The 12,045-nt window shown below is 44.9% G+C and overlaps 1 protein-coding gene across 4 annotated transcripts in view; it reads left to right on the top strand.

Moving 5' to 3' along the window:
• The first annotated feature begins 2,638 nt into the window (after positions 1-2,638).
• The window catches only part of SLCO5A1 (solute carrier organic anion transporter family member 5A1), a 310,848-nt gene continuing 301,441 nt past the window's right edge, over positions 2,639-12,045 (top strand). For 3 of the 4 annotated variants that reach the window (XR_007148759.1, XM_047842985.1, XM_047842982.1), the window contains exons 1-3: positions 2,639-2,733; positions 6,573-6,634; positions 11,272-11,340. The gene's annotated coding sequence lies outside the window, so the exon portion shown is untranslated. Of the gene's footprint in view, positions 2,734-3,237; positions 3,347-6,572; positions 6,635-11,271; positions 11,341-12,045 lie in introns of those variants that run through there. The other variant, XM_047842984.1, reaches the window with a different exon arrangement.

Genomic DNA, 12,045 nt, shown 5'->3' with positions numbered 1-12,045 from the left:
TGCCCCTTTCCCCTGCTTGCCTTCTCTGTCTCAAAGAAGGAAAGAAAGAAGAAAGCAATTAGGCACCGTGCAGCCAAATCTTTAAAAAGTCTGTAGTCTGTAACCTGGTAACTCCACTTCAAGGAATCCATTCTACAGAGTCAGAAGTGTAGGGATTTGTAAACAAGCATGTTCTTACCTGAACTGTTTTTAATAATGAAAACTGATTAACAACAGAAACGTTCAGCAACAGGGCTTGTAGCCCAGTGATACAGTGCAGTATTGGGTGGCTACTGAAGTTTTTCAAAGAATATTTTGACATTCTTTCTTAACACCAGCATGACATTGGGGAAAGCTCACATAATACTAAGCCAAAGAGAATCCAAACTCTCATTAACAGGTATATATCTATAACAGAGATTGGTACAGTTTTTCATTTAAAACAGATAAAAACTACAACTTTCCAGGCATTCGTATCCAGGCAGAGGAAAATTAAATAGGAAACCCTCCTAACAAGCTTTCCCAGGTCTTACCTGAATTCTTTCCAGACTGCCTCTATGCAATGAAGGTATCATGCTACCCAGGGACTGGCCTGGGTATGACTCCATTGGCTTCAGTTAACTCATCTGTCCAATGAGGAGTTTGGACACCATTATTATCGCTAAGGCTTCTGCGAACAAGCAAATATGCAAGGTAAACACAGTTTCGGTTAACATTTGCCATTGTCAGACCTTCCTGTTTTTTGGCCCCATTTGGAAAGGCTCCGTTGGGGTGCAAAACTAATAAGCATTTGGATTGAAAAACTGTAGAAACAGCTAGCAGCCTCTAACCGGGCAACTGAAGTAGGCGTCGAGTATGCTGGGGGACGGTCTGGGCAACAGATTCTGAGGAATACGATCACCGTTCCTGGGGACCCGCCAGCAGATGCCTCGGGGCCAGCAGATGGCCAGGACATCCTTTCCCGGCTGCGTCCCCGCGGGCCCAGCGACCGCCCGGGATTCCACCCCCACTCCCTGCGGTTTGGTCTCAAGTGAGCATAGATCTGGCGCGTGCTCTGAGCAGCTAAGACCTTCTTCCGCCGCCAGCCAGCCGGAGGAGGGGGAGGCGGGGCTACCCGGGGAGGCTGGGCGCAGCCCCCTCCCTCCGACAGTGATCTCCTAGGGCCGATTTCGGGGTGAGGTCACCGCTGCGGAGACCTCCAAGGGACTGAGCGCTGTTTGAAGCCTCTCAGGCCTAACCAGAGCTCTAAATAGGAGGGCATTTAATTGGCCTTGTAATTTCCGATCGATTCCCGAAATCAACACTCAGGGCGAGATGGGTGCAGACGCCACGACCCCGGACCGCGCCCCCACCCCCCAGCAAAAGGCCGGGGTCCCGCCAGCCTCCACGAGCTGACCTCTCCCGGCCCAGAGAATCGCGGGCTCCCCGCACGTGGCGGGGCGGGGGAGGAACGGGGCGGGAGGGGCGCGGAAGGGATGCAAGCGCCCTCGGAAGCGCGGGTCCCCGCACGTGGCGGGGTCAGAGAGAGGAGAGGGGAGGGGGGGACGCGGAGGGGATGCAAGAGCCCTCGGAAGCGCCGGTTCGCGCACGTGGCGGGGTCGGGGAGTGGAGGTGGGGGGACGCGGAGGGGATGCAAGGGCCCTCGCAAGAGCGGATCCCCGCACGTGGCGAGGTCGGGGAGGGGAGGTGGGGGGACGCGGAGGGGATACAAGCGCCCTTCCTGCAGCCCCTTGCCGCTTCTCCCAGAATGACAGCCCTGAGGTGGCGAGAGGGAGAGACAATTCGAGAGGGGCAGAATTGAGCATTTTAACTTATAACTTTTAACTTATATTATTTAACTTATAATTTAACATTACAACTTTTTTTCTCTTATCCTTATGGAAAATTGACAATCATCATTCAGCCACTTAGAGATAACTATTTTCTAGTCTCTGTCCATTGAAATTATGTCTATATGTTTTCTTTATTAAGCAGAAACTGTTTTGTAAACTGCCCCCTACTATATAGGGAACATTTTGTTTGTTGTTAAATCCCACTAAAAGGATGTACCATGATTTAGAATCACTGGCGTACTGTTGGCCTAAGTTTTCAGTATTACAAAGAGCTGTGCTACACATCTGTGCAAATAAATATTTGCCTACGTCCCGGATTGTTTTTCATTCGAATCGATTTCTAGACGCAAGCTAATGGGACCAAACGCAGAAAAGGAATGGAAAGATTGAGATGGGCCCAAGTGCTCCGACAGAGCACAGCGACTACGGCACAGTGGCGGAAGCTTCAACAGTGGCTATTGTTATTACTTCCTTGATTTACCCTATGGCTGTCTCCCTTCTCCGCGCCCCCCCCCCTAATTATTATTCAGAGCTTTCCTAAATGAAGCAGGGCTCTGACTTCACCCGAACGCAAGAGGTTTCCCAGGTAGGGAGGATTGACCCGGCCTAGAAGCTCAGTAACCGGAGGAGGAACGGAGAGGGAGGAGGGGAGGTGGAGGGGAAGAGGCATAGGCAGTCCAGATCCAGTTTGTGGATGGATGTCCTTCCCAGGTGACACATAGGGCCGGACCCCGCCCCATGTCCATGCGTACGCTTGGCAGGGGGTGGTCGTGACAATGGCCATGACGACTGATGGCCGTCCTTTGAGCTGCTGGCCTTGGGGATCCCACAGTCCCCCCCTTCCTCCCTCTCCCTCCCTAACCCCACACCTTCAGACCTCCTCCTCCCCTCCACCCGCGGCTGCCTGAGCCCTCACACTCTGGTGAGTGGGAACCCAGAAGCCACCAAGGCTGGCCTCGGGCTAGAGACGGGGCGGGGAGCGCAGCCGCAGACCGCGCGTCCTGCAGAGAGAACCGAGGCAAGGACTGGCTCCCTCCTCCCCACGTGGCCCAGGGCTTCCGGGAGCCGGAGCTCCCACACTCGGTCCAGGCCGACCCTGGGTCGTCTCAGCTCAAGCCCTAAGCTTGAAGCCTGGGCTGGCCCTTATCGAACTTTTGGAAGCCGCCTAGGTTGCTGCTAGGGGTCGACCAATTGACAAAAGGGTGTAACTCGGGGCTGTCTACCTGCGCACTGAGATGGGACGACTGGTTTCTCCTGGTGATCTTTTTCTTTTTGCTGGAGAGTCCGGGGGCCTCAGAGAGAGCTTCTCGGTTGGGCAAGGCTGAAGCGCCTGTTTCCTCGTCTTCATCTTAGCCGTTTGGAGAGCTCGTCAGGGAGTGAAGGGGTGAAGCGGTTAAGTGCGAGCTCGGTGCAGGCCGCTCACTTCACATTTTGTGAAGTGTTTCCGTTATTCACTTGGTCTAAGTCTGACACTCTATACTCTTCACTGCTGCGCATACTTCTTGAATGCAGGGACTACCTCTGACACTTCTTAGGTTGGTTCCTTGATAGATGAATATGCGTATAATATGTATTTTTATATACTGAATATATTTTTAATATGTAAGCCACCTAATTACTACTTTTGGTAGGAGGTGTAAACTTTTTGAAGCTGGGTATAAACCATGTACACGGGAGGCTGCCTGTCACACTCACTATCGTGTGAACCATGGTTAACAGGCATGTCCTCGGAGTCCTGTGGGGGGTGGGGAGGCCTTCGGGTGGATAATTTCCTCCATCTAGCTCACTGTTTCACCTAGCTAAGTTTCAGAGCTCTCAAGTCTCAACTTAATTTTCATTCCTCCGAGAAACCTGTCCGGACCTTTCTTCCACAAAATTAGAAAACAAATCCTGGGGCACATGGGTGGCTCAGCCGGTTAAGCTTTGGACTCTTGATTTCAGCTCAGGTCATGATCTCATGGTTTTGTGAAATCGAGCCCCACCTAGGTCTCTGGGCTGACAGCACAGAGCCTGCTTGGGATTCTCCCTTCCCTCTCTGCCCCTCTCCAGCTGTCCCTCTCCCCCTTTCACTCTCTTTCAAAATGAATAAATAAACATTAAAAAATAATAATTTCTAATTTGAGGAATTCATCGAACTTTTTTACTGGCCTAATTAATATATAGCTAATATTTGCAAATATTCCATGAGTATTTGAAAAGGCTGTGTATTTTTTTTTAATTGGGCAGAAAATCTGTACCTGTTCATCAAATTGTGTGATCTATTCCTTTACATCTACATTTCTGTGTAAATTTGATCTGTTGATTTTTGAGTGACAGGTTAACATCCCCTGCTTTATTTGGGGTTTGTCAGTAGATTTTTGTTCTGCTATCAGGCTTTGCAGTATAAATTTTAAATATGTTAATAGGTGCGCAAAAGTTCCTGACCGTTACATATATTTGGTGGATCATATCTTTTATGAATATAAAATATTCTTCTAGTCCCCTTTGAGACTTTCAACCTTGATTTCAAATCGGTCTGATATTATTGTTTTTATCAATATCTACCTTGTAGACAATTTTTTTCAATTGCTTCTGTTCCTTTTTCTTCGTCTTTTATTATTTTGCTCTTGTCTTTTATTACACTCAATGAGAGAGAGAAAACAGTGAGTCTGATGGTGATTTCTACCATTTTTGTGATCATTTTCCAAACTGTGTTCATATAATGTTGGTCTTTTTCTTGTTTCTGTTCAGATAGCTCTGTTCTGGATTCACTAAAAATTTTCTTTCTCCAAGGGAAGGAGCAATGAGGGGGTCTCAGAGGCTGGGCAGTGCACTAGTGGCTGATGTCTTTCAGGAGGACAAGAAATTCCCGTGTACATCCATAACTCTAGAATAGTTTACCTGGACTGAGCAGGGCTCATTTTGATAAGCTCACTTTTATGTGTTTGTTACTATTTTTAGTTTTGGATCCCATCCTGGTTTGAGTTGTCTCAAGTAAAGATTACGCATGAAGGGGCGCCTGGGTGGCTCAGTCGGTTAAGCGTCCGACTTCAGCTCAGGTCACGATCTCATGGTCCGTGAGTTCGAGCCCCGTGTCGGGCTCTGGGCTGATGGCTCAGAGCCTGGAGCCTGCTTCCCATTCTGTGTCTCCGTCTCTCTCTGCCCCTTCCCCGTTCATGCTCTGTCTCTCTCTGTCTCAAAAATAAATAAACGTTAAAAGAAAATTTTTTTAATAAAAAAAGATTACGCATGAAAAATCCACACTCCGGTGGTTTTTATGGTTTTATAATATGCACTATGGACATCAAGTAAAATCTGGTCACTAATAGTTAAGTGTATTAGAAGCATGTCTGTAAACGGTAAAAAATCTTATGCACATCTATTAGTTCAAGCTATAAATAAAGTAAAATCATCTACCTCCCTCCTATTCAGTCACTGGGTGTTTATTTTCATTGTATTATTAGAAGATCTGATAACTGATCTATTTCTCTTAGTCTAGTTTTCACACTGTGAAAGAGTTACCTAATCTACTCACCTGCAAGAGAGATTTGGTGTTCTGGTTTTATGATATGTCTTTGAATAACTTTCTGTGATTTGTCCTGCAGCATTTTTGGCAGGACATTTCCCTAAAATTCCAAATTTATTTTTCTTTCCCATTTGTTTTGGGACATGTCCTTTTGTTCTAGACATTTTTCTTCTCTCTCTCTCTCTCTCTCTCTCTTTTTTTTTTTTTTTACATTTTTAAACGTTTATTTATTTTTGAGAGACAGAGCACAAGTTGGGGAGGGGCAGAGAGAGAGGGAGGCACAGAATCCGAAGCAGGCTCCAGGCTCCGTCCGTGCTCACAGCAGAGAGCCTGACATGGGGCTCCAACACACAAATGGTGAGATCGTGACCTGAGCCAAAGTCGGATGCTCAACCCCTGAGCCACCCCGCCCTTTTTCCTTTTTAAAATCACAACCTCTATATTGAAATGTATTCAGTATTCAGTCTTCCTGAGCAATTTATTGAAAACATCTTATCTAAGACTTTCAGACAGAGTCGCTAATCTATCTATCTTTTGAAGTAGTTTGGAGGTTGTTTTTTTTTTTTTTTTGGCTTGGGGCACGAATTTTGAGAGAACATGTAGTCTTGACCACTTTTTGTCAATCATCTGGTACACATTTGTAGTTGTGTATACATCTCTGAGCAAACATTGGGGACTGACACAACAGTTGCTCTAACTCATGCAAAAGGCTCCTTCCTAGAAATTGATTTGGTGATTTCTAAAATGCCTCTTAGGATGAGAACCCCCACTACACTTCACATTGGAAAAAGGAAGCAATATGCATGATTGACATCACCAGGAATGTCTGTGTGCTGTATGTGTCATTATATTGAACGTGCCTCATTTTGAGGCTATGACCTTGAGTTGTCATTGCTTCAGAAAACGTGGACTGGTTAGGACATCCATTAATGTCCTAGAACAAATGCTATAGCAGAATCCCCAAGGGAGACAGGGATTTTACTGGTCTCCGGACACAGGAATCCATTTGTTGGAGCATATGCTGAGTGTGATGAGCTGGAAAATGAAGTTAATTTCTGTGTCAGACCAAACTAGGTGAAAGACCGAGTCACTGGATAAGACGAAGGCTGCATATCCTTGAGAGGGAGGAATAACCGCATTTTTCCAGATTGGGTCACACAGGTTTTTGGTTTATTTGACAAGACCCACGTAGGGTAGAGAGCAACATAATCTGAGAGCTCCATGTTGGTGTCTCATTGTGAAATCTTTAATTTCAGGTTATACTTCATGCAGAGTAGTAGAAGAAGAGAGGACGAGACCTCGTCGCTAAAAGCATCCTGTAAGTGGAAAAGCTATTAATACTCTCACGAGCTCTTGTAGTTGAAGTTTCAAAACAGAAGAATTGCAATTTCCTGTCTTCCATGTGGGTTACTTGATTATCAAAGCAGGAACAATACAACAGTTTTGTTTTATATTTATTAGTAGGAGGTAATGTTGTTGAAGTTTTAGGGCATTTTTCTAGATGAGATTCTTAAGTTAGTAATAGTAAGCTTTTCCCCTGCTATTTACAGTTGCCCTGACATTTTTTTTTAAGTTCCGTGGTTTTTTTTTTTTTAATGTTTATTTATTTTTGAGAGAGAGAGACACAGACAGAGCGTGAGAGGGGAGGGGCGGAGAGAGAGAGAGGGAGGGAGACACGGAATCCGAAGCAGGCTCCAGGCTCCGGGCTGTCAACACAGAGCTGGATGACTGGGGCTCAAACCCACAAACCATGAGACCAGGACCTGAGCTGAAGTCAGATCCTTAAGCGACTCAGCCACCCAGGTGCCCCGGTAGGTTTTTTTTTAGTAATCTCTTCACCTGACGTGGGGCAGGAGCTCACGACCCCAAGATCAAGAATGGCATGCACTTCCAACTAAGCCAGCCAGGAGACTCTCCCCTGACTGAATGACTGATTCATTCATTCATTCACTTACTTACTTTAATTTATATTTTGAGAGAGAGAGAGAGTGCATGCATGAACAGGGGAGAGTGGCAGACGGGAGAGAGAAAGAAAGGACTGAGAGAGAGTGAGAATCTTAAGCAGGCTCCATGTTGAACATGGAGCCCAACATGGGACTTAGGCCTGGGGTCATGACCTCAGCCAAAATCAAGAATCAGGCACTCAGCCAACCGAGCCACTCAGGCGCCCCTGCCCTGACTTTTTTTTTTTTTTTAATTTAATTTTTTATTTTTTAGAATTTACATCCAAATTAGTTAGCATATAGCACAACAGTGATTTCAGGAGTAGATTCCTTAGGGCCCCTTACCCATTTAGACCATCCCCCCCCCCAACCCCTCCAGTAACCCTCAGTTTGTTCTCCATATTTATGAGTGGCTTATGTTTTGTCCCCTCCCTGTTTTTATATTATTTTTGTTTCCCTTCCCTTGTGTTCATCTGTTTTGTCTCTTAAAGTCCGCACATGAGTGAAGTCATATGATTTTTGTCTTTCTCTGACTAATTTCACTTAGCATAATACCCTCCAGTTCCATCCCTGTAGTTGCAAATGGCAAGATTTTATTCTTTTTGATTGCTGAGTAAGACTACATTGTCTATATATACCACATCTTCTTTACCCATTTATCCATCCATGGATATTTGGGCTCTTTCCATCCTTTGGCTATTGTTGACAGTGCTGCTATAAACGTGGGGGTGCATGTGTCCCTTTGAAACAGCACACCTGTACCCCTTGGATAAATGCCTAGTAGTGCAGTTGCCGGGTCGTAGGGTAGTTCTATTTTTAATTTCCTGAGGAACCTCCATACTGTTTTCCAGAGGGGCTGCACCAGCTTGCATTCCCACCAACAATGCAAAAGAGATCCTCTTTCTCCGCGTCCTCACCAACATCTGTTGTTGCCTGAGTTGTTAATGTTAGCCATTCTGACAGGTATGTGGTGGTATCTCATTGTGGTTTTGATTTGTATTTCCCAGATGATGAGTGATGGTGAGCATTTTTTCATGTGTTGATTGGCCATCTGGATGTCTTCTTTGGAGAAATGTCTATTCATGTCTTTTGCCCATTTCTTCACTGGATTATTTGTTTTTTGGGTGTCGAGTTTTTTAAGTTCTTATTAGATTTTGGATACTAACCCTTTATCTGATATGTCATTTGCAAATATCTTCTCCCATTCTGTCGATTGCCTTTTAGTTTTGCTGATTGTTTCCTTCGCTGTGCAGAAGCTTTTTATTTTGATGAGGTCCCATTAGTTCATTTTTGCTTTTGTTTCCCTTGCCGCTGGAGACGTGTTGAATAAGAAGTTGCTGTGGCCAAGATCAAAGAGGTTTTTGCCTGCTTTCTCCTCGAGGATTTTGATGGCTTCCTGTCTTACGTTGAGGTCTTTCATCCATTTTGAGTTTATTTTTGTGTATGGTGTAAGAAAGTGGTCCAGGTTCATTCTGCATGTGGCTGTCCAGTTTTCCCAGCACCACTTGCTGAAGAGACTGTCTTTATTCCATTGGATATTCTTTCCTGCTTTGACAAAGATTAGTTGGCTATACGTTTGTGGGTCCATTTCTGGGTTCTCTATTCTGTTCCATTGATCTGAGTGTCTGTTCTTGTGCCAGTACCATACTGTCTTGATGATTACAGCTTTGTAGTATAGCTTGAAGTCTGGGATTGTGATGCCTCCTGCTTTGGTTTTCTTTTTCAAGATCGCTTTGGCTATTCGGGGTCTTTTCTGGTTCCATACAAATTTTAGGATTATTTGTCATAGCTCTGTGAAGAATGCTGGTGTTATTTTGATAGGGACCTGCCCTGACATTTTTTAACACAACATACAGGGGTATCTGGGTGGTTCAGTCAGTTAAGTGTCTGACTCTTGGTTTCTGCTCATGTCATGATCTCACAGTCTGTGGGTTCAAGCCCCACATTGGGCTCTGTGCTAACAGCATGGAGCCTACCTGGGATTCTTTCTCCCCTCTCTCTGCCCCTCCCCTGCTTGCTCTCTCTCTCAGTCTGTCTCAACATAAATAAACAAATAAAAATAATTTAAACACAGCATACATTATATTGGAAGCAAAGCCTACATTTCTATTCTACTTCCCACCCCTCCCTACCCCCACTCAGTCCATTATTTTGTAAGCAGAGTACTAGCCTTGCAATACTGCAATACTGCCAAAATATACCTATTTTTACATATCGAGGACCCTACCTCCTATTCTCTGATGGGAAGATGGTATAATAATTAAAAGCATAGGGGCATCTGGCTCAATCAGTTAAGCATTTGACTTCCCCTCAGGTCTCGATCTCATGGTTTGTGAGTCCGAGCCTCTCATTGGGCTCTGTGCTGTTATCACAGAGCCCGCTTCAGATCTTCTGTCCCCCTCTCTCTGCCCCTCCCTGCCTCTCTCAAAAACAAATAAGTGTTAAAAAAAAAAAAGTAAAAAGAATAATTAAAAACATAGACATTAGACACCGATACAATTAATTGTATGATTTGGGGCAGCAGACTTCTCTGAGCTCAATTTTGTAAAATGAGGATAATAATTCCTGTCACACAGGCTTTTCGTGTGGATTGAATCAGATATTTTGTAAGTACTCAGAACGATATCTGGTTCAAATATAGTAGCGTCTTTGCCACTAACTGCATGATCGATACTATTTAAGTACTTTTTGAAAATGAGGTAATAGTTCATGTTTATTTCTATTTTTTGAATATTTATTTTGAGAGAGAGAGTGAGCGAACAGGGGAGGGGGAGACCAGGTGGGGCTCAATCAGCCTTAAGAGTCAGACGTTAACCAACTGAGCCACCCAGGCACCCTGGGTTATAGTTTAGTTTTCAAGACTTGCACACTCTAACTAAAATTTTCCCATCAAAAAGTAGTATTTTGGGGCACCTGGCTGGCTCAGTCTGTGGAGCATGCGACTCAGGTTCTCAGGGTTGTGAGTTTGAGCCCCACACTGGGTATAGAAATTACTTAAAAATGAAATCTTTAAAAAAATGAAAAAGGTAATGTTTTATATGCCAGGTCCTGTTCTAAATACTTGATGGTGGGTTCATCGTCATCCCCGTTGTCCAGATGAGGAACTTGAAGCACAGAGAGAAAAAGCAGTTCGCCCAAGTGTGGTGAGAGCTCTGACTCTTACACAGGCAATGCCACTGCAGATTTCAATGTTTAAATTTTTCGAATAGGTAGGAACAGGAAAATAAAATATATATGTGTGTAATAAAAATATACAATTAGGGGTGCCTGGGTGGCTCAGTCGGTTACGTGTCCAACTTCAGATTCTGCTTCAGATTCTGTCTCCCTCTCTCTGCCTTTCCCCTACTTGTGCTCTCTCTCTCTCTCAAATAAGTAAATAAATTTAAAAAAGAAAGGAGAAAGGAAGAAAATGCAAGGTGGTATGTATCTAGATCCCTGTCTTATGAAGGCTCAGCCACAGGCACTTTTCTAGGAAGGCTATACAACAACACTATGTTTTAGAAAATATCTCAGAAGGTGAAATGGAGAGGATCTCAATCTGTGCCTATGGGAAGTTAACTTCTGCACCCCTTGGCCCCTTGGACAACCACTGAGGAAGCCCTGCAGCCTGATGCTTCAAACGAGCCTGGAAATTGTGAAAGGAGCCAGTGAGTTTGGTGGCCAAGGACTCCAGGGTCGGGCATGAGCCAGGTGAACCAAGGCGCATGAAAAGAGGTGTCCGGTAGACCAGCTGGGAGATTTATCCTGTCTGATGGTGAAGAAGTTATTTAACCTCTTTTTGTTCACTTTCCATACCTTGAAATTAGGAATAATATCAGCCTTTTAGGACCACTGTGGAAATGAAATAAAACAATGATTATAGTGATGATAGATGACATAAGGTAATAGCATCTAACATTTCCTGAGCATATCCTATGTATGCTCCAGGCATGGTGCTAAGCACTGTGCATTAACTGCCTTATAGAATCAAAACAATCATCTTATGAGGTCATATTTTTGTTTTCATCCACAGATGAGGAAACGAAGGTTAAAAAAGGTTGCACAGCTAGTGAGTGGCAGAGCCCAGATGTGAATTCTAAGTGTGAGTGACTAATGACTGTAAATACGTAATTAGTACGTCGTCTCACATTTGTTAATTCATTCGTTCATTCATTCTTTCACCAAATGTTTTTTGAAAACCTTCACCGTGTCACATGTGTTCCGGGTGGGTGGTATATGTGAGTGTCAAAACCCAAACCCTTGCGCCCATGAAGCTTAAATTCTAGTGGTGGGGAGTGGGGGAGACATTCACTGGAGAATAGACATGGTAAAAAGGGAAATGTGTTATGTCAGAAAGCAAGTGCTTTGGAGGTTAAGCAAGGTTGGGAAGACTAGGGGTACAGACAGGTGGTAATTTGACCTAAGGCGGTCAGGGCAGGCCTCAAGGTAAGGGAGTCATGGGTGGGTATCTGGGGAGGAGCCTTCCAGTCTGAGGAGCAGGTACACTAAGTCTTAAGAGCACAATGTGTCTGTGACAGAGGGACAGCAAGGGGGCAGGCTGGTGGGAGCAGAGGCAGGGAGAATAATAGGATAGAGGAGTGGGGGTGAGGAATGTGAGGTGGCGGACCATACAGTCTTGGAGGGCCTTGGAGGCCATCAGAAGGGCTGAGCTTGCACTGTGAGCGATGCAGGGCACACTGTAATGTTATATAATGTAAAAGCACTTGTTACCTCAAAGCATTCGTGACAATTGCAATTTTTTTATGGTCTTCCGGCCTCACACAGCACTGAATCTGCTCTTGCTAAA

This window comes from Prionailurus viverrinus, chromosome F2 (genome assembly GCF_022837055.1).
Source record: "Prionailurus viverrinus isolate Anna chromosome F2, UM_Priviv_1.0, whole genome shotgun sequence".
NCBI lineage: Eukaryota > Metazoa > Chordata > Mammalia > Carnivora > Felidae > Prionailurus > Prionailurus viverrinus.
The sequence above is the reverse complement of the archived record's forward strand: the minus strand, read 5'-3'. Positions and strand labels throughout refer to the sequence as shown.